Source organism: Podarcis vaucheri (genome assembly GCF_965113315.1).
Source record: "Podarcis vaucheri genome assembly, chromosome: Z".
Lineage (NCBI taxonomy): Eukaryota > Metazoa > Chordata > Lepidosauria > Squamata > Lacertidae > Podarcis > Podarcis vaucheri.
The window spans coordinates 53,098,337-53,116,095 of record NC_138758.1 but is presented as its reverse complement, the minus strand read 5'-3'; the positions used below and the strand labels follow the sequence as shown (position 1 = coordinate 53,116,095).

At 53.1% G+C, this 17,759-nt stretch overlaps 2 long non-coding RNA genes across 7 annotated transcripts; one reads left to right on the top strand and one right to left on the bottom strand.

Annotated features, from left to right (window-relative positions):
• Window positions 1-1,331: 1,331 nt before the first annotated feature.
• LOC309523844 lies at window positions 1,332-3,200 on the top strand. The gene is made up of 3 exons (XR_014215664.1): window positions 1,332-2,193; window positions 2,749-2,809; window positions 3,040-3,200. It is a non-coding gene; the product is annotated as an uncharacterized lncRNA (long non-coding RNA).
• A 4,252-nt stretch (window positions 3,201-7,452) lies between these two features.
• On the bottom strand, window positions 7,453-11,581 carry LOC309523938. 6 transcript variants are annotated; one of them, XR_014215691.1, is made up of 6 exons: window positions 10,713-11,581; window positions 9,612-9,680; window positions 9,413-9,538; window positions 8,715-8,864; window positions 8,260-8,355; window positions 7,584-7,964 (listed from the first exon to the last, which is right to left on the bottom strand). It is a non-coding gene; the product is annotated as an uncharacterized lncRNA (long non-coding RNA). The 6 variants fall into 6 exon arrangements; XR_014215692.1 differs by having other exon boundaries at window positions 10,794-11,581; XR_014215693.1 differs by lacking the exons at window positions 9,612-9,680; window positions 10,713-11,581 and adding an exon at window positions 7,453-7,560 and having other exon boundaries at window positions 7,620-7,964; window positions 9,413-9,603.
• Window positions 11,582-17,759: the final 6,178 nt, after the last annotated feature.

Here is a 17,759-nt window from a genome sequence, read left to right as displayed (position 1 = left end):
CTGAGTGAACTACAGTTCCCAGCGCCCAAATAAACTGAATGAACTACAGTTCCCAGGTGCCCTGAATGAACTACAGTTCCCAGGCGCCTGGAATGAGCTGTGATTGCCCTGAATGAACTATAGTTCCCATGTGCCTGGAATGAGCTGTGATTGCCCTGAACGAACTATAGCTCCCAGGCGCCCTGAATGAACTGCAGTTCCCAAGTGCCCTGAATTACATGCGATTGTCCTGAGTGAACTACAGTTCCCAGCGCCCAAATGAACCAAATGAACTACAGTTCCCAGGCGCCTTGAGGGACCTCATTGCACAGAATGTAGTTCCCAGGCGCCCTGAATGAACTGTAGTTCCCAGGCGCCCTGAATTACATGCGCTTGTCCTGAGTGAACTATAGTTCCCAGCGCCCAAATAAACTGAATGAACTACAGTTCCCAGGTGCCCTGAATGAACTACAGTTCCCAGGCGCCTGGAGTGACCTCGCTTGTCCTGAATGAACTACAGTTCCCAGGCGCCTGGAATGACCTCGCTTGTCCTGAATGAACTACAGTTCCCAGGCGCCCTGAATGAACTGCGGTTCCCAAGCGCCCTGAATTACATGTGATTGTCCTATGTGAACTACAGTTCCCAGCGCCCAAATAAACTGAATGAACTACACTTCCCAGGCGCCCTGAATGAACTACAGTTCCCAGGCGCCTGGAATGAGCTGTGATCCCCCTGAGTGAACTACAGTTCCCAGGCGCCCTGAATGAACTGCGGTTCCCAAGCGCCCTGAATTACATGCGATTGTCCTGTGTGAACTACAGTTCCCAGCGCCCAAATAAACTGAATGAACTACACTTCCCAGGCGCCCTGAATGAACTACAGTTCCCAGGCGCCTGGAATGACCTCGCTTGTCCTGAATGAACTACAGTTCCCAGGCGCCTTGAGGGACCTCGTTGCGCAGAACGAACTGTAGTTCCCAGGCGCCCTGAATGAACTGCAGTTCCCAAGCGCCCTGAATCACATGCGCTTGTCCTGAGTGAACTACAGTTCCCAGCGCCCAAATAAAGTGAATGAACTACAGTTCCCAGGCGCCTGGAGTGACCTGATTGCCCTGAATGAACTACAGTTCCCAGGCGCCTTTCCTGACCTGCGATTGCACTGAGTGAACTACAGTTCCCAGGCGCCTGGAACGACCTGCGATTGCACTGAGTGAACTACAGTTCCCAGGCGCCTGGAATGACCTGCGATTCCCCTGAATGAACTACAGTTCCCAGGCGCCCAGAATGAGCTGCCATTGCTCTGAGTGAACTATAGTTCCCATGCGCCTTGAGTGACCTGCGATTGCCCTGAATGAACTACAGTTCCCAGGCGCCTGAAATGACGTGCGATTCCCCTGAATGAACTACAGTTCCCAGGCGCTTTGAAAGCCCTGTGATAGCACAGAGCGAACTAAGGTTCCCAGCGCCCTACAGTTCCCGGCGCCCAGCACCCAGGTAATTGGTGTCCAGGAAATGGGGAGGAAGTGGAGTAATAGGGAGGAAGGGGAGTAATTGGTATCCAGGAAGTAGGGAGGAAGGGGAGTGATTGGTACTCAGGAAAGAGGGAGAAAGTGGAGTAATAGGGAGGAAGTGGGGTAATTGGTATCCTGGAAGTAGGGAGGAAGGGGAGTGATTGGTACTCAGGAAAGAGGGAGAAAGTGGAGTAATAGGGAGGAAGTGGGGTAATTGGTATCCTGGAAGTAGGGAGGAAGGGGAGTGATTGGTACTCAGGAAAGAGGGAGAAAGTGGAGTAATAGGGAGGAAGTGGGGTAATTGGTATCCTGGAAGTAGGGAGGAAGGGGAGTGATTGGTACTCAGGAAAGAGGGAGAAAGTGGAGTAATAGGGAGGAAGTGGGGTAATTGGTATCCTGGAAGTAGGGAGGAAGGGGAGTGATTGGTACCCAGGAAACGGGGTGTAAGGAGAGTAATTGGTACTCAGGAAAGGGAGGAAGTGGAGTGATAGGGAGGAAGGAGAGTAACAGGGAGGAAGTGGAATAGTTGGTATCCTGGAAGTAGGGAGGAAGGAGAGTGATTGGTACCCAGGAAAGAGGGAGGAAGTGGAATAATAGGGAGGAAGGAGAGTAATAGGGAGGAGGTGGAGTGGTTGGTGCCCAGGAAGTAGGGAGGAAGGAGAGTGGTTGGTACACAGGAAATGGGGAGGAAGGAGAGTGATTGGTACACAGGAAAGAGGGAGGAAGTGGAGTAATAGGGAGGAAGGAGAGTAATGGGGAGGTATGAGAGTAATAGGGAGGAAGTGGAGTAATTGGTATCCAGGAAATGGGGGGGAAGGAGAGTGGTTGGTACACAGGAAAGAGGGAGGAAGTGGAATAATAGGGAGGAAGGAGAGTAATGGGGAGGTAGGAGAGTAATAGGGAGGAAGTGGAGTAATTGGTATCCAGGAAATGGGGGGGAAGGAGAGTGGTTGGTACCCAGGAAAGAGGGAGGAAGTGGAGTAATAGGGAGGAAGGAGAGTAGTGGGGAGGTAGGAGAGTAATAGGGAGGAAGTGGAGTAATTGGTATCCAGGAAATGGGGGGAAGGAGAGTGGTTGGTACCCAGGAAAGAGGGAGGAAGTGGAGTAATAGGGAGGAAGGAGAGTAATGGGGAGGTAGGAGAGTAATAGGGAGGAAGTGGAGTAATTGGTATCCAGGAAATGGGGGGAAGGAGAGTGGTTGGTACCCAGGAAAGAGGGAGGAAGTGGAGTAATAGGGAGGAAGGAGAGTAGTGGGGAGGTAGGAGAGTAATAGGGAGGAAGGAGAGTGATTGGTACCCAGGAAATGGGGAGGAAGGGGAGTAATAGGAAGGAAGGAGAGTGATTGGCACCCAGGAAATAGGGAGGAAGGAGAGTGACTGATAATTGGTACCCAAGGAGGAAGGAGAAGAAAGGGGGGAAGCATGTAGGAAGAGAAGGATGGAGAGGGAACAGACGCTCTGAGAAGAGTAATTGGTACGCAGGAAATAGGGAGGAAGGAGAGTAATAGGGAGGAAGTGGAGTAATAGGAAGGAGAGTGATTGGTCCCCAGGAAATAGGGAGGAAGGAGAGTGATTTGTACCCAGGAAATGGGGAGGAAGGGGAGTAATAGGGAGGAGGTGGAGTGATAGGGAGGAAGGAGAGTAATTAGTACTCAGGGAGGAGGGAGCAAGAGGGAAGTGATGCTCCGAGGAGAGTAATTAGTACCCAGGAAATAGGGAGGAAATGAAGTAATAGGGAGGAAGTGGAGTAATAGGGAGGAAGGAGAGTAATTAGTACGCAGGGAGGAGGGAGCAAGAGGGAAATGACGCTCCGAGGAGAGTGATTGGTACCCAGGAAATAGGGAGGAAGTGGAGTAATAGGGAGGAAGTGGAGTAATAGGGAGGAAGGAGAGTGATTGGTCCCCAGGAAATAGGGAGGAAGGAGAGTGATTTGTACCCAGGAAATGGGGAGGAAGGGGAGTAATAAGGAGGAGGTGGAGTGATAGGGAGGAAGGAGAGTAATTAGTACTCAGGGAGGAGGGAGCAAGAGGGAAGTGATGCTCCGAGGAGAGTAATTAGTACCCAGGAAATAGGGAGGAAATGAAGTAATAGGGAGGAAGTGGAGTAATAGGGAGGAAGGAGAGTAATTAGTACGCAGGGAGGAGGGAGCAAGAGGGAAATGACGCTCCGAGGAGAGTAATTGGTACCCAGGAAATAGGGAGGAAGTGGAGTAATAGGGAGGAAGTGGAGTAATAGGGAGGAAGGAGAGTGATTGGTACCCAGTACAGATGGAGGAAGTGGAGTAATAGGGAGGAGAGTAATTGGTGCCCAGGGAGGAAGGAGAAGAAAGGGGGAAGGATGGAGGAGGGAGAGGGGAAAGATGCTCTCAGAAGAGTAATTGGTACCCAGGGAGGAAGGAGGAAGAGGAAAACGATGCTCTGAGGAAAGTATTTGGTACCCAGGAAATAGGGAGGAAGAGGTCAGAGGGTTTCCTTGGAGGAGAGTAATTGATGCTCCAGGTACTTAAAGGGATGGAGGGAGGAAGATGGAGAGGCCAAGAAAAATATGCTCTGAGGAGCACGATTGGTACTTAAAGGGATGCTTCCAGGAGTAGGAGTGGTACCCGAGGAGGAGGAGGAAGGATGCAGGAGGAGAGAGGAAGTAGAAAGATACTAGGAGGAGGAAGGGGAGAGAGGAAGTAGAAGGGTGCTTGAAGTAGGAGTGGTACCCGAGGAGGAGGAGGAGGAAGGATGCAGGAGGAGAGAGGAAGTAGAAGGATGCTCCAAGGAGGAGGAGTGGTACCCGAGGAGGAGGAGGAAGGATGCAGGAGGAGAGAGGAAGTAGAAAGATACTAGGAGGAGGAAGGGGGAGAGAGGAAGTAGAAGGGTGCTTGAAGTAGGAGTGGTACCCGAGGAGGAGGAGGAGGAAGGATGCAGGAGGAGAGAGGAAGTAGAAGGATGCTCCAAGGAGGAGGAGTGGTACCCGAGGAGGAGGAGGAAGGATGCAGGAGGAGAGAGGAAGTAGAAAGATACTAGGAGGAGGAAGGGGGAGAGAGGAAGTAGAAGGGTGCTTGAAGTAGGAGTGGTACCCGAGGAGGAGGAGGAGGAAGGATGCAGGAGGAGAGAGGAAGTAGAAGGATGCTCCAAGGAGGAGGAGTGGTACCCGAGGAGGAGGAGGAAGGATGCAGGAGGAGAGAGGAAGTAGAAAGATACTAGGAGGAGGAAGGGGGAGAGAGGAAGTAGAAGGGTGCTTGAAGTAGGAGTGGTACCCAAGGAGGAGGAGGAGGAAGGATGCAGGAGGAGAGAGGAAGTAGAAGGATGCTCCAAGGAGGAGGAGTGGTACCCGAGGAGGAGGAGGAAGGATGCAGGAGGAGAGAGGAAGTAGAAAGATACTAGGAGGAGGAAGGGGGAGAGAGGAAGTAGAAGGGTGCTTGAAGTAGGAGTGGTACCCGAGGAGGAGGAGGAGGAAGGATGCAGGAGGAGAGAGGAAGTAGAAGGATGCTCCAAGGAGGAGGAGTGGTACCCGAGGAGGAGGAGGAAGGATGCAGGAGGAGACAGGAAGTAGAAAGATACTCCTAGGAGGAGGAAGGAGGAGAGAGGAAGTAGAAAGATGCTCCAAGGAGTAGGAGTGGTGCCCAAGGGGGAGGAGGAAGAAGGCAGGAGGAGAGAGGAAGTAGAAAGATGCTCCAAGGAGGAGAGAGGAAGTAGAAGGATGCTCCAAGGAGGAGGAGTGGTACCCAAGGGGGAGGAGGAGGAAGGATGCAGGAGGAGACAGGAAGTAGAAGGATGCTCCAAGGAGTAGGAGTGGTACCCAAGGGGGAGGAGGAAGGATGCAGGAGGAGACAGGAAGTAGAAAGATACTCCGAGGAAGAGAAAGGAGGAGAGAGGAAGTAGAAAGATACTCCTAGGAGGAGGAAGGAGGAGAGAGGAAGTAGAAAGATGCTCCAAGGAGTGGGAGTGGTACCCAATGGGGAGGAGAGAGGAAGTAGAAAGATACTCCGAGGAGGAGGAGACAGGAAGTAGAAGGATGCTTCAAGGAGGAGGAGGGGGAAGGATGCAGGAGGAGACAGGAAGTAGAAGGATGCTGGAAGGAGGAGGGGGGAAGGAGGCAGGAGGAGACAGGAAGTAGAAGGATGCTGGAAGGAGGAGGGGGGAAGGAGGCAGGAGGAGACAGGAAGTAGAAGGATGCTGGAAAGAGGAGGGGGGAAGGAGGCAGGAGGAGACAGGAAGTAGAAGGATGCTTGAAGGAGAAGGAGTGGTACCCAAGGAGGAGGAAGAGGAAGGATGCGGGAGGAGACAGGAAGTAGAAAGATGCTCCAAGGAGTAGGAGTGGTACCCAAGGAGGAGGAAGAGGAAGGATGCGGGAGGAGACAGGAAGTAGAAAGATGCTCCAAGGAGTAGGAGTGGTATCCAAGGGGGAGGAAGAGGAAGGATGCAGGAGGAGAGAGGAAGTAGAAAGATGCTCCAAGGAGTAGGAGTGGTACCCAAGGAGGAGGAAGAGTGGGGGAGATTGAGAGGTCAAGGGAATGCTCTTCCTCCCTCCTCCCTGGGTACCAATTCCTCTCCTCCAGGGGAAAATCCCTTCGCTCTCTCCATCCTCTTCCTCCTTGGGTACCAATTACTCTTCCCAGAGCATCTTTTCCCTCTCCATCCATCCTCCTCCTCCCTCCTCCTCCTTCCTGCCTTCCTTCCTCTCTTTCCTTCCTCCCTCCCTCCCTCCATTCCTCCCTCTTCTTCCCTCCTTTCCTTCCTTCTTCCCTCCTTCTTCCTTCCTTCCTTCCTCCCCTCCTCCTCCCTCTCTCCCTCCTTTCCTCCCTCCTTCCTTCCCTCCCTCCCTCCCTCCCTCCTTCCTTCCTTCCTTCCCTCCTCCTCCCTCCTTTTTCCTTCCTCCTCCTCCTCCTTCCTTCCTTCCCTCCCTCCCTCCTTCCTTCTTTCCTCCCTTCCTCCTCATCCATCCTTCCTCTCCTCCTCCTTTCTTCCTCCCTCCTCCTCCTCCCTCCTCCCTCCCTTCCTCCCTCCTCTTCCTCCCTGGGTACCCCTCTTACAGCATCTTCTCCTCCTCCATCCCTCCTTCCTCCTTCCTCCCTGCCAATCTCCCAGCATCCTCCTCCCCAGGAAGTCCCGCCCCCCTCCATCCCCTCAGCCTCCATCCCCTCTTCCCTCCTCCTTCCTCCCGCCCTTGGGTACCATTCCTGCATCCCGATCGGACCTGTCAATCATCCATCAATCCTTACTCTTCCGAAGCAAGAAGATTGACAAGCGTGAAGATTGACAGGAGGGCGGGACAAACACCCCCCCAAAAAAATACTCCCGCCTTCCTTCTTTCTCCTGTTTCATCCTTCCTCCTTCCCAGCATCCCTTTCAACTTCCTGGGTACCAGAGCATCTCCCTCCTCCCAGCATCCTCCTCCACAGGAAGTCCCGCCCCTTCTTCCTCCCTCCTCCCTCCTCCTCCTTCCTCCACCAACCGGATCGTCCGGTACCATCCCAGTATCTTTTCCTCCATCCCTTGGATACCATTCCTGCATCCCATTGGCCCTGTCAATCATCCATCAATCATTTTGGGGGATCGGAGGGAGATTGACAGGAGGCGGGACTAACACCCCCCCAAAAAAATACTTCCTTCCTCCCGTCAGCATCCTCCCTCCTTCCCTTCATCCCTTTCAACATCCTGGGTACCAGAGCATCTCCCTCCTCCCAGCATCCTCTCCTCCTCCGCAGGAAGTCCCGCCCCTTCCTCCCTCCTCCTTCCTCCACCAACCGGATCGCCAGGTACCATCCCAGTATCTTTTCCTGCATCCCCTGGGTACCCTTCCTGCATCCCGATCGGACCTGTCAATCACCCATCGTTTTTCGATTGGACCTGTCAATCATCCATCGTTTTGGGGAGGGGAGGAAGCCGGGAGATTGACAGGAGGGCGGGACTAACCCACCCACCCACCCCCCGAAAAAATACTCCGGCCTTCCTTCCTTCCTCCCGTCCGCCGCAGCATCCTTCCTCCTTCCCTGCATCCTGGGTACCAATTTTGGCCAGAGCATCCTTCCTCCTTCCCTGCATCCTTCTCCGCATCCTGGGTACCACTCAGCATCCTTCCTCCTTCTCAGCATCTTTGGGTACCAATTGGGAGCAGGGCATCCTTCCTCCTTCTCTGCATCCCTCTCCGCATCCCGGGTACCACTCTGCCTCCCTCTGAGCATCCTTCCTCCTCAGCATCCTTCCTCCTTCCCTGCATCCTGGGTACCAATTCGGACCAGAGCATCCTTCCTCCTTCTCTGCATCCCACTCCGCATCCTGGGTACCACTCTGCCTCCCTCTGAGCATCCTTCCTCCTTCCCTGCATCCCTCTCAGCATCTTTGGGTACCAATCTGAGCATCCTTCCTCCTCAGCATCCTTCATCCCTCTCCGCATCCCGGGTACCACTCTGCCTCCCTCTGAGCATCCTTCCTCCTTCCCTGCATCCTGGGTACCAATTCGGACCAGAGCATCCTTCCTCCTTCTCTGCATCCCTCTCTGCATCCCAGGTACCACTCTCCATCCCTATGAGCATCCTTCCTCCTCAGCATCCTTCCTCCTTCCCTGCATCCCTCTCAGCATCTTTGGGTACCAATCTGAGCATCCTTCCTCCTCCTCAGAATCTCAGGTACCACTCTCCATCCCTCTGAGCATCCTTCCTCCTTCTCGGCATCCCTCTCAACCTCCTGGGTACCAGAGCATCTCCCCGGGTACCAATTGGGAGCAGAGCATCCTTCCTCCTTCCCTGCATCCTCAGCACCCTGGGTACCAATTTTGACCTGAGCATCCTCCCTCCTTCCCTGCATCCTGGGTACCAATTTTGACCAGAGCATCCTTCCTCCTTCTCCGCATCCCTCTCCGCATCCCGGGTACCACTCAGCATCCTTCCTCCTTCTCAGAATCCCGGGTACCACTCTGCCTCCCTCTCAGCATCCTTCATCCTTCCCTGCATCCTCAGCATCCTGGGTACTAACTGGGATCTGAGCATCCTGCATCCTGGGTACCAATTTTGACCAGAGCATCCTTCCTCCTTCTCCGCATCCCGGGTACCACTCTCCATCCCTCTGAGCATCCTTCCTCCTTCTCCGCATCCCGGGTACCACTCAGCATCCTTCCTCCTTCTCCGCATCCCTCTCAAGCTCCTGGGTACCAGAGCATCTCCCTGGGTACCAATTGGGAGCAGAGCATCCTTCATCCTTCCCTCCTTCCCTGCATCCTGGGTACCAATTTCGACCTGAGCATCCTTCCTCCTCCTCAGCATCCCTCTCCGCATCCCGGGTACCACTCAGCATCCTTCATCCCTCTCAGCATCCCGGGTACCACTCTCCATCCCTCTGAGCATCCTTCCTCCTTCCCTGCATCCCTCTCCGCATCCCGGGTACCACTCAGCATCCTTCATCCCTCTCAGCATCTTTGGGTACCAATTTGAGCATCCTTCCTCCTTCTCTGCCTCCCTCTCAGCATCTTTGGGTACCAATTTGAGCATCCTTCCTCAGAATCTCGGGTACCACTTCGCACCCCTCTGAGCATCCTTCATCCTTCTCTGCATCCCGGGTACCACTCTGCCTCCCTCTCAGCATCCTTCATCCTTCTCTGCATCTTTGGGTACCAATTTCGACCTGAGCATCCTTCCTCCTTCCCTGCATCCTCAGCATCCTGGGTACCAATTTGGACCTGAGCATCCTTCCTCCTTCTCTGCATCCCTCTCCGCATCCTGGGTACCACTCTCCATCCCTCTCAGCATCCTTCCTCCTCTGCATCTTTGGGTACCAATTTGAACCAGAGCATCCTTCATCCCTTTCTGCATCCTCGGCATCTTTGGGTCCCAATTGGGACCAGAGCATCCTTCATCCCTCTCCGTATCCCGGGTACCACTCTGCCTCCCTCTCAGCATCCTTCATCCTTCTCTGCATCCTGGGTACCAATTTCGACCTGAGCATCCTTCCTCCATCTCTGCATCCCTCTCTGCATCCCGGGTACCACTCTCCATCCCTCTGAGCATCCTTCATCCTTCCCTGCATCCTCAGCATCCTGGGTACCAATTTGGATCTGAGCATCCTTCCTCCTTCCCTGCATCCTGGGTACCAATTTGGATCTGAGCATCCTTCCTCCTTCCCTGCATCCTGGGTACCAATTTGGATCTGAGCATCCTTCCTCCTTCCCTGCATCCTGGGTACCAATTTTGACCTGAGCATCCTTCCTCCTTCCCTGCATCCTGGGTACCAATTTTGACCAGAGAATCCTTCATCCTTCACTGCATCCCTCTCAGCACCTTTGGGTACCAATTTGAGCATCCTTCCTCCTCAGAATCCCGGGTACCACTCTGCCTCCCTCTCAGCATCCTTCATCCTTCCCTGCATCCCTCTCAGCATCTTTGGGTACAATGTGAGCATCCTTCCTCCTCCTCTGCATCCCTCTCCGCATCCCGGGTACCACTCTGCCTCCTTCTGAGCATCCTTCCTCTTTCTCTGCATCCCTCTCCGCATCCCGGGTACCACTCAGCCTCCTTCCTCCTTCTCTCCATCTTTGGGTACCAATTTGAGCATCTTTCCCTGCATCCTCAACCTCCTGGGTACCAATTGGGACCAGAGCATCTTCCCATCCTTCCTCCTTCCCTGCATCCCTCTCAGCATCTTGGGGTACCAATCTGAGCATCCTTCCTCCTTCTCCGCATCCCGGGTGCCACTCTGCCTCCCTCTGAGCATCCTTCCTCCTTCTCCGCATCCTTCCTCCTTCCCTGCATCCCTCTCAGCATCTTGGGGTACCAGTTTGAGCATCCTTCCTTCTCCGCATCCCAGGTACCACTCTCCATCCCTCTGAGCATCCTTCATCCTTCCCTGCATCCTGGGTACCAATTGGGACCAGAGCATCTTTCCATCCTTCTCCGCATCCCGGGTACCACTCTGCCTCCCTCTGAGCATCCTTCCTCCTCCTCAGCATCCCTCTCCGCATCCCGGGTACCACTCAGCATCCTTCATCCTTCTCTGCATCTTTGGGTACCAATTTTGACCCGAGCATCCTTCCTCCTTCTCCGCATCTTTCCTCCTTCTCCGCATCCCGGGTACCACTCTGCCTCCCTCTCAGCATCCTTCCTCCTTCCCTGCATCCCTCTCAGCATCTTTGGGTACCAATTTGAGCATCCTTCCTCCTTCCCTGCATCCTGGGTACCAATTTGGACCAGAGCATCCTTCATCCCTTTCCGCATCCTCAGCATCTTTGGGTACCACTCTACCTCCCTCTGAGCATCCTTCCTCCTTCTCTGCATCCTTCCTCCTCCTCAGCATCCCTCTCCGCATCCTGGGTACCACTCTACCTCCCTCTGAGCATCCTTCCTCCTTCTCTGCATCCTTCCTCCTCCTCAGCATCCCTCTCCGCATCCCGGGTACCACTCTGCCTCCCTCTGAGCATCCTTCCTCCTCCTCAGCATCCCTCTCCGCATCCCGGGTACCACTCAGCATCCTTCATCCTTCTCTGCATCTTTGGGTACCAATTTTGACCAGAGCATCCTTCCTCCTTCTCCGCATCTTTCCTCCTTCTCCGCATCCCGGGTACCACTCTGCCTCCCTCTCAGCATCCTTCCTCCTTCCCTGCATCCCTCTCAGCATCTTTGGGTACCAATTTGAGCATCCTTCCTCCTTCCCTGCATCCTGGGTACCAATTTGGACCAGAGCATCCTTCATCCCTTTCTGCATCCTCAGCATCTTTGGGTACCACTCTACCTCCCTCTGAGCATCCTTCCTCCTTCTCTGCATCCTTCCTCCTCCTCAGCATCCCTCTCCGCATCCTGGGTACCACTCTGCCTCCCTCTGAGCATCCTTCATCCTTCCCTGCATCCCTCTCAGCATCTTTGGGTACCAATCTGAGCATCCTTCCTCCTTCTCCGCATCCTGGGTACCAATTGGAGCATCTTTCCAGGTCTCCTCTTCCTCGGCCAATCGGATCACAGAAGCTTCCGGATCGCCTGGAACCCGGCGCCTGATCCACCGATCGATTGATTGACAGGTGAGAAGGGATCCTACCAGGTCCTCCGGACTGACCCCAAATAGGATGGGGAATGATTGACAGCGTGGGGCTGGGGTGATTGACAGCCTGTGGAGAGTGATGGACAGGGGAGAAGGAGGGAAGATGGAGAATGATTGACAGGAGAGAATGATGGAAGGTGGAGAATGATTGACAGGGGAGGGCTAGGGTGATTGACAGAATATGGGGAATGATTGACAGGGGAGAAAATGGAAGGTGGAGAATGATTGACAGGAGAGGGCTAGCGTGATTGACAGCTAGAATATCCCAGGATGGTTGACAGGGGAGGGCTAGGGTTGATTGACAGGATATGGAGAATGATTGACAGAATATGGAGAATGATTGACAGGGGAGATTGATGGAAGAGGGAGAATGACTGACAGGGGAGAAAGATGGAAGGTGGAGAATGATTGACAGGGGAGGGCTAGGGTGATTGACAGAATACGGGGAATGATTGACAGGGGAGAAAGATGGAAGGTGGAGAATGATTGACAGGAGAGGGCTAGCGTGATTGACAGCTAGAATATCCCAGGATGGTTGACAGGGGAGGGCTAGGGTTGATTGACAGGATATGGAGAATGATTGACAGGATATGGAGAATGATTGACAGGGGAGATTGATGGAAGAGGGAGAATGACTGACAGGGGAGAAAGATGGAAGGTGGAGAATGATTGACAGGGGAGGGCTAGGGTGATTGACAGAATACGGGGAATGATTGACAGGGGAGGGCTAGGGTTGATTGACAGAATATGGAGAATGATTGACAGGGGAGAATGATGGAAGATGGAGAATGATTGACAGGGGAAGGCTAGGGTGATTGACAGGATATGGAGAATGATTGACAGGGGAGAATGATGGAAGAGGGAGAATGTATGACAGGAGAGAATGATGGAAGATGGAGAATGATTGACAGGAGAGAATGATGGAAGATGGAGAATGATTGACAGGAGAGAATGATGGAAGATGGAGAATGATTGACAGGAGAGAATGATGGAAGATGGAGAATGATTGACAGGAGAGAATGATGGAAGATGGAGAATGATTGACAGGAGAGAATGATGGAAGATGGAGAATGATTGACAGGGGAGGGCTAGGGTGATTGACAGGATATGGAGAATGATTGACAGGGGAGAATGATGGAAGAGGGAGAATGATTTACAGGAGAGAATGATGGAAGATGGAGAATGATTGACAGGGGAGGGCTTGGGTGATTGACAGGATATGGAGAATGATTGACAGGGGAGATAGATGGAAGAGGGAGAGTGATTGACAGGGGAGAATGATGGAAGATGGAGAATGATTGACAGGGGAGGGCTTGGGTGATTGACAGCGTATGGAGAGTGATTGACAAGATGGAGAGTGATTGACAGGGGAGAAGGATGGAAGATGGAGAATGATTGACAGGAGAGAATGATGGAAGATGGAGAATGATTGACGGGAGGTCTAGGGTGATTGACAGAATATGCAGAATGATTGACGGGAGAAGGATGGAAGATGGAGAATGATTGGCAGGGGAGGGCTTGGGTGATTGACAGCATATGGAGAGGGATTGACAAGATGGAGAGTGATTGACAGGTGAGAAGGGAAGGGGATCCCACCAGGTAATCCAAACTGACCACAAATTGATGGAGAATGATTGACAGGGGAGGGCTGGGTGATTGACAGCAGATGGAGAATGATTGACAGGGGAGAAGGATGGAAGATGAAGAATGATTAATGGGAGAATAATGGAAGATGGAGAATGATTGGCAGGGGAGGGCTGGGTGATTGACAGCAGATGGAGAATGATTGACAGGGGAGAACGATGGAAGATGGAGAATGATTGACAGGGGAGAACGATGGAAGATGGAGAATGATTGACAGGAGAGAATAATGGGAGATGGAGAATGATTGACAGGGGAGGGCTTGGGTGATTGACAGCATATGGAGAGTGATTGACAAGATGGAGAATGATTGACAGGGGAGAAGGGTGGAAGATGGAGAATGATGGACAGGGGAGAACGATGGAAGATGGAGAGTGATTGACTGGGGAGGGCTAGGGTGATTGACAGCTGGGATATCCCAGGATGATTGACTGGGCGAGGGCTAAATATGAATTCCCCATTTGATTGACAGCGATGGTCCCTTAGCCCCGCCTCCCTGAATCCTAGATATTCATTCCCCGTTTGACAGCCATGGTCCCTTAGCCCCGCCCCCTGAATCCTATATATTCCCCGTTTGATTGACAGCCACGGTCCCTTAGCCCCGCCCCCTGGATGCTAGATGAGGCGGGGGGGAGAATAAGCTTTCCTTGCATGAAAAATCCCCTCTAGGATCCTTCTCCAACTCTATGGCCGTGCATGCTCTTCGAAAAAACGGGAAAAGAAATCCGCTTCCCTCGCAGGCCAAACCCCCTCTAGGATTCTAGAACTCTATGGAAATGCATTTGGTGGGAGGCGGGGGAAAGAGGTTTATTTGCATGGAGGGAGGGGGGATTCCCCTCTAGGATTCTAGAACTCTATGGAAATGCATTTGGTGGGGGGGGGAAGAGGTTTATTTGCATGGGGGGAGGGGGATTCCCCTCTAGGATTCTAGAAGTCTGTGGAAATCCCTCTAGGATTCCAGAACTCTGTGGAAATCCCTCTAGGATTCCAGAACTCTGCGGAAATCCCTCTAGGATTCCAGAACTCTGTGGAAATCCCTCTAGGATTCCAGAAATCTGTGGAAATCCCTCTAGGATTCCAGAACTCTGCGGAAATCCCTCTAGGATTCCAGAACTCTGTGGAAATCCCTCTAGGATTCCAGAAGTCTGTGGAAATCCCTCTAGGATTCCAGAACTCTGCGGAAATCCCTCTAGGATTCCAGAACTCTGCGGAAATCCCCTCTAGGATTCCAGAAGTCTGTGGAAATCCCTCTAGGATTCCAGAACTCTGCGGAAATCCCTCTAGGATTCCAGAACTCTGCGGAAATCCCTCTAGGATTCCAGAACTCTGCGGAAATCCCTCTAGGATTCCAGAACTCTGCGGAAATCCCTCTAGGATTCCAGAACTCTGTGGAAATCCCTCTAGGATTCCAGAAATCTGTGGAAATCCCTCTAGGATTCCAGAACTCTGCGGAAATCCCTCTAGGATTCCAGAACTCTGCGGAAATCCCTCTAGGATACCAGAACTCTGTGGAAATCCCTCTAGGATACCAGAACTCTGTGGAAATCCCTCTAGGATTCCAGAAATCTGTGGAAATCCCTCTAGGATTCCAGAACTCTGCGGAAATCCCTCTAGGATTCCAGAACTCTGTGGAAATCCCCTCTAGGATCCTAGAACTCTGTGGAAATCCCTCTAGGATTCCAGAACTCTGCGGAAATCCCTCTAGGATTCCAGAACTCTGTGGAAATCCCTCTAGGATTCCAGAACTCTGTGGAAATCCCCTCTAGGATCCTAGAACTCTGTGGAAATCCCTCTAGGATTCCAGAAATCTGTGGAAATCCCTCTAGGATTCCAGAACTCTGTGGAAATCCCTCTAGGATTCTAGAAGTCTGTGGAAATCCCTCTAGGATTCCAGAACTCTGTGGAAATCCCTCTAGAATTCCAGAACTCTGCGGAAATCCCTCTAGGATTCCAGAACTCTGTGGAAATCCCTCTAGGATTCTAGAACTCTGTGGAAATCCCCTCTAGGATTCCAGAACTCTGCGGAAATCCCTCTAGGATTCCAGAACTCTGTGGAAATCCCCTCTAGGATTCCAGAACTCTGTGGAAATCCCTCTAGGATTCCAGAAATCTGTGGAAATCCCTCTAGGATTCCAGAAATCTGCGGAAATCCCTCTAGGATTCCAGAACTCTGCGGAAATCCCTCTAGGATTCCAGAACTCTGCGGAAATCCCTCTAGGATTCCAGAACTCTGCGGAAATCCCTCTAGGATTCCAGAACTCTGCGGAAATCCCTCTAGGATTCCAGAACTCTGTGGAAATCCCTCTAGGATTCCAGAAATCTGTGGAAATCCCTCTAGGATTCCAGAACTCTGCGGAAATCCCTCTAGGATTCCAGAACTCTGTGGAAATCCCTCTAGGATTCTAGAACTCTGTGGAAATCCCCTCTAGGATTCTAGAAGTCTGTGGAAATCCCTCTAGGATTCCAGAACTCTGCGGAAATCCCTCTAGGATTCCAGAACTCTGTGGAAATCCCTCTAGGATACCAGAACTCTGTGGAAATCCCCTCTAGGATTCCAGAACTCTGTGGAAATCCCTCTAGGATTCCAGAACTCTGTGGAAATCCCTCTAGGATTCCAGAACTCTGTGGAAATCCCTCTAGGATTCCAGAAATCTGTGGAAATCCCTCTAGGATTCCAGAAATCTGCGGAAATCCCTCTAGGATTCCAGAACTCTGCGGAAATCCCTCTAGGATTCCAGAACTCTGCGGAAATCCCTCTAGGATTCCAGAACTCTGCGGAAATCCCTCTAGGATTCCAGAACTCTGTGGAAATCCCTCTAGGATTCCAGAAATCTGTGGAAATCCCTCTAGGATTCCAGAACTCTGCGGAAATCCCTCTAGGATTCCAGAACTCTGTGGAAATCCCTCTAGGATTCTAGAACTCTGTGGAAATCCCCTCTAGGATTCTAGAAGTCTGTGGAAATCCCTCTAGGATTCCAGAACTCTGCGAAAATCCCTCTAGGATTCCAGAACTCTGTGGAAATCCCTCTAGGATTCCAGAACTCTGTGAAAATCCCTCTAGGATTCCAGAACTCTGTGGAAATCCCTCTAGGATTCTAGAACTCTGCGGAAATCCCTCTAGGATTCCAGAACTCTGTGGAAATCCCTCTAGGATTCTAGAACTCTGTGGAAATCCCCTCTAGGATTCTAGAACTCTGTGGAAATCAATACGGCGAAAAAGGAAGAAGGAAAAAGCTTTCCTCCCACGGGATATCCCCTCTAGCCTTCCATAACTCTATGGTGTAAAATAAGGGGGAAATCGGCTTTCCTTCCATGGGGAAAAAAAACATCCCCTCTAGGCTTTTAGAACTCCATGGTCATGCATGCTATTCAAAAAGAGAAACGTCCTCTCTAGTATCCTAGAACTCTACGGCATGTCCAAATCTCGCCGTCCCCTCTAGCCTCTCTCTCTCTGTTTCCTCCCCCAGGTCCTCCGGCCGCCATCATCCCTTCCTTCCCAGGAGGATGCGTCCCCGGGCCCGCCTCAAAACCCCCACTTCCTCTTCCTGCCCCGCCTCCCGACGTTAGCCAGGTGACCGCCCTCCTCATGTCCTGCCTCCAGGGGCCTCCGGGGCCCAACAGGAAGTTCGGCGAGGTCGGCAGGAAGTTCCCCAACCGCGACGTCCTGGCCAGCAGGAAGTTCCCCCCCAGCGACGCCTTCGCCGACAGGAAGTTCCCCAACAACGACGCCCTCCCCAATGACATCCTTGCCAACAGGAAGTTCCCCCCCAACGACCTCCTCGCCAACAGGAACTTCAACGAGGCCAACAGGAAGTTCCCCCCCAACGACGACGTCCTTGCCAACAGGAAGTTCCCCCCCAATGACGCCCTCGCCAACAGGAAGTTCCCCCCCAGCGACCTCCTCGCCAACAGGAACCTCAACGAGGCCAACAGGAAGTTCCCCCCCAATGACGACGTCCTCGCCAACAGGAAGTTCCCCCCCAACGACGACACCCTTGCCAACAGGAAGTTCCCCCCCAGCGACGTCCTCCCCCACAGGAAGTTCCCTCCCAGCGACAGGAACTTCCCCAGCGACCCCTTCGCCGACAGGAAGCTCCCCCCCAACGACAGGAAGCTCCCGTCTGACGACTTCCTCCCCAGCAGGAAGTTCCCCCCCAACGACCTCCTCCCCAACGACCTCCTCCTCCCCAACAGGAAGTTCCCCCAGCTCAGCAGGAAGTTCCCCCCCGCCAACGACGTCATCGCCAACGAGGGCGTGGCCCAGCCTCTGGACCCGCCCCCGCCCTCTGTTTTCTACCCGGCGACCGGGGCGGAAGTGATCGCCAACCAGTACGCGGTTCCGGCCAGTCCTCCCAGCGCCGAATCCCTAGAGTGCCCCACCTGCGGCCACGCCTACAACTCCGCCCACAAGAGGCCCCGCCTCCTCTCCTGCCTCCACTCGGTCTGTGAGGAATGTCTGCAGATCCTCTACCAATCCTGTCCCAAGTACAAGTTCATTTCCTGTCCGTCCTGCCAACGGGAAACGGTCCTCTTCACCGACTACGGATTGGCCGCCCTGGCCGTCAACACCCGCCTCCTGGCCCGCCTCCCCCCGGCCCAGCCGGCCAATCGAAACC